Source organism: Entelurus aequoreus, linkage group LG10, assembly GCF_033978785.1.
Source record: "Entelurus aequoreus isolate RoL-2023_Sb linkage group LG10, RoL_Eaeq_v1.1, whole genome shotgun sequence".
NCBI lineage: Eukaryota > Metazoa > Chordata > Actinopteri > Syngnathiformes > Syngnathidae > Entelurus > Entelurus aequoreus.
Genome location: NC_084740.1, coordinates 19611002 through 19614831, shown reverse-complemented (window position 1 = coordinate 19614831; position 3830 = coordinate 19611002).

Here is a 3830-nt window from a genome sequence, read left to right as displayed (position 1 = left end):
GTGGAGGTCTAGAAGTAACCTGACTAGCTTGTTCTGAGATGTTTGGAGTTTAGATTTGAGGGTTTTGGAGGTGCTAGGATACCAGGAGGTGCATGCGTAATCGAAAAAGGGTTGAACGAGAGTTCCCGCCAGAATCCTCATGGTGCTTTTGTTGACCAGAGAGGAGATTCTGTAGAGAAATCTCGTTCGTTGGTTAACCTTTCTGATTACCTTGGTTGCCATTTTATCACAGGAAAGGTTAGCCTCTAGAATGGAACCTAGGTAGGTGACCACATCTTTCCTGGTGATAACAATGTCACCCACTTTTATAGTGAAGTCATTGACTTTCTTAAGGTTGATGTGGGACCCAAACAGGATGGATTCCGTTTTACCCAAGTGTATGGATAGCTTGTTGTCAGCGAGCCGGGTGCAAGTTCTACAGAGCTCAGCACTGAGGATTTTCTCCACCTGTGACTTGTCCTTGTCGGATACCAGCAGGGCAGAGTCATCCGCAAACAAAAACAATTCACAGTCGCATGCCGATGACATGTCGTTTATGTATATTAGGAACAGTAAAGGTCCCAATATACTGCCTTGGGGGACTCCACAGCTCACCGAGAGGGGGGTGGGACACGGTGCCGTTCACCTCTACCACCTGCTCCCTCCCCTCCAAGTAAGATTGCATCCAGCTCCATGAGGTTTTGTTAAATCCGATTGCTCTGAGCTTATCCAACAGTATAGCGTGGTTAACGGTGTCAAAGGCCTTCTGAAGGTCCAGCATGACCATGCCGCAGTATTTGCCCGCGTCCACCTCATGTTTGATGTGGTCGGTCAGATAGAGAAGGCATGTGTCAGTGGAGTGGTTAGTTCTGAAGCCGGATTGGAATTTGTACATGAGTTTATTAGTGGCAAGGTAACTATCGACCTGTTCGTAAACTATTTTCTCCATTACTTTCGAAATGGAACTGAGAATAAAAACAGGTCGGTAGTTGCCAGGTTCCAATTTGCTTCCTTTTTTAAAGAGGGGAGTTACTCTTGCTATCTTAAAATCTTTTGGTACTTGGCCTTGTGTAATTGATAGGTTTATTATGTGCGTGATGATCGGGGCAATGATGGAGGCAGAATCCCTGAGGAATCTGGAGGGAATATTATCAAGGCCGGTGGCCTTGTTAGGGTGGAGCGCGCTCAATTTTTTAAACACCTCATCAGCTGTGACCATTTTTAATTTGAAATCATCGTTGGATACTCCTAGCTTTCTGTAGAAGGCTTTAATGTGTTCTACACCAAAGCGACCAGAGTGGTGGGACAGCTTGTTGACAAGAGTTGCGGCTATGCTGGTGAAAAATATGTTAAGTCTGCTAGCTACCTCCATTTTGTCTGTAATGAGGGAGTCACCCTCCTTGATGCTGATGTTGGTGAGTCTGGTTTTAAGTTTCTGGCTGCAACCAGGAAGCTGGTTGTTGAGAATTTTCCAGAGCTCACGTGGCTTATTTGTGTTTTCCTCTATTTTGTCGTTCATGTAATTTTTTTTAAGGATTTAGTCAGGTTGGTTGACTTATTTCTTAATTTATTGCATTGCTTTTTGAGAGTTGAAAGGAGTAATTTGAGGTTGATATTATTGGGTTGTTTATCTACTTCTGTTTTACATTTTTGGTATTCAGAGTATTTTCTGTCTCTGTCTTTTATGGCAGCTAATAGGTCCGGATTCATCCATGGTTCCGAGCGGGCTTTGATCCTGACTGTTTTCACGGGAGCCATGTCATTTAGTATCTTTAGGAACGCCGTTTTGAAGCGATCCCAAGCAACATCGACCAGGTTGCTCGCGAGCACAGGGGACCAGTCCCACTCATCTAATTTTGAATTGAAATTGTCATTGGAGTATTTTTTGAGGGATCTGGATTGGGCTCTCACAATATTATGTTAGATCCACTATGGACTGGACTCTCACACTATTATGCTAGATCCACTCGACGTCCATTGCACCAGTCGCCCAGAAAAACCCCTAGCCTGGGGATCGAACCCAGGACCTTTGTATTGTGGTGTACACGCACTAACCCCTGTACCACCGTGCTGCCCTAGTTGGGTTATGTTAATAATAAAAAACGTGTCTGTGCAGTCATCAACGTGACTAACGTGACTTCGGACTTAAATCTAGCCGGGACCGCCTCTGGGTTAGTTGTTAGTCCTGTTTGTGCGACTCCAAGGAAATAATTAGTGGTTGGTCCTGTTTGTGCGACTCCAAGGAAATAGTTAGTGGTTGGTCCTGTGCGTGCGACTCCAAGGAAATAGTTAGTGGTTAGTCCTGTTAGCACGACATGCACTAGGTCCAGTCCATAGTGGATCTAACATAATAGTGAGAGTCCAGTCCATAGTGGATCTAACATAATAGTGAGAGTCCAGTCCATAGTGGATTTAACATAATAGTGTGAGAGTCCAGTCCATAGTAGATCTAACATAATAGTGAGAGTCCAGTCATAGTGGATCTAACATAATAGTGAGAGTCCAGTCCATAGTGGATCTGACATAATAGTGTGAGAGTCCAGTCCATAGTGGATCTAACATAATAGTGTGAGAGTCCAGTCCATAGTGGATCTAACATAATAGTGTGAGAGTCCAGTCCATAGTGGATCTAACATAATAGTGTGAGAGTCCAGTCCATAGTGGATCTAACATAATAGTGTGAGAGTCCAGTCCATAGTGGGTCTAACATAATAGTGTGAGAGTCCAGTCCATAGTGGATCTAACATAATAGTGTGAGAGTCCAGTCCATCGTGGATCTAACATAATAGTGAGAGTCCAGTCCATAGTGGATCTAACATAATAGTGAGAGTCCAGTCCATTGTGGATCTAACATAATAGTGAGAGTCCAGTCCATAGTGGATCTAACATAATAGTGAGAGTCCAGTCCATAGTGGATCTAACATAATAGTGTGAGAGTCCAGTCCATAGTCGATCTAACATAATAGTGAGAGTCCAGTCCATAGTGGATATAACATAATAGTGTGAGAGTCCTGCTATTGCTTATTTCTCTGCCGAGCTGAAGGGGTGAATTGGCAGACTGGGTTGGATGAGGTCTAGGGTAAAACATAGTTCTACATTCTCCATATTGGAAGCTGGCCAACATTTGACTGTTCATTCTGTATATAGAATGCTGCATTCTCACTGTCCTGCTTGACTTGTTGGGCAACTGTGAACTCGTTGAGGCCCTCAGTTACCCAGACACATGAATATCCTATTTACCTGACACTAGTATAAAGTCTACTATCTTTGATAACTGATTTTTTTTGCTAAACATCTTGTATTAGATCTCATTAGACAGTCCCTTCAGGATTTCACATGAGGACTTAAATTATGACCATTGTATGATCCTGTAACTACTTGGTATCGGATCGATACCTAAATGTGTGGTATCGTCCAAAACAAAGAAGAGAAGAATAAGTGATTATTACATTTTAACAGAAGTGTAAATAGACTATGTTAAAAGAGAAAATAATCAGATATTAACAGTAAATGAACAAGTAGATTAATAACCAATTTTTACAGTTTGTCCTTAATAATGTTGACAAAAATAATAGAATGATAAATAACACAATATGTTACTGCATATGTCAGCAGACTAATTAGGAGTCTTTGTTTGTTTACTTACTACTAAAAGACAAGTTGTCTAGTATGTTCACTACTTTATTTAAGGAGTAAATTACAATAATAAACATGTTTCATGTATTGTAAGATTTTTTGTTAAAATAAGCCAATAATGCCATTTTTTTGTGGTACCCTTTATTTAGGAAAGTAACAAAAAGTATCAAAATACATTTGGGTACCGGTACCAAAATATTGGTATCGGGTCAACA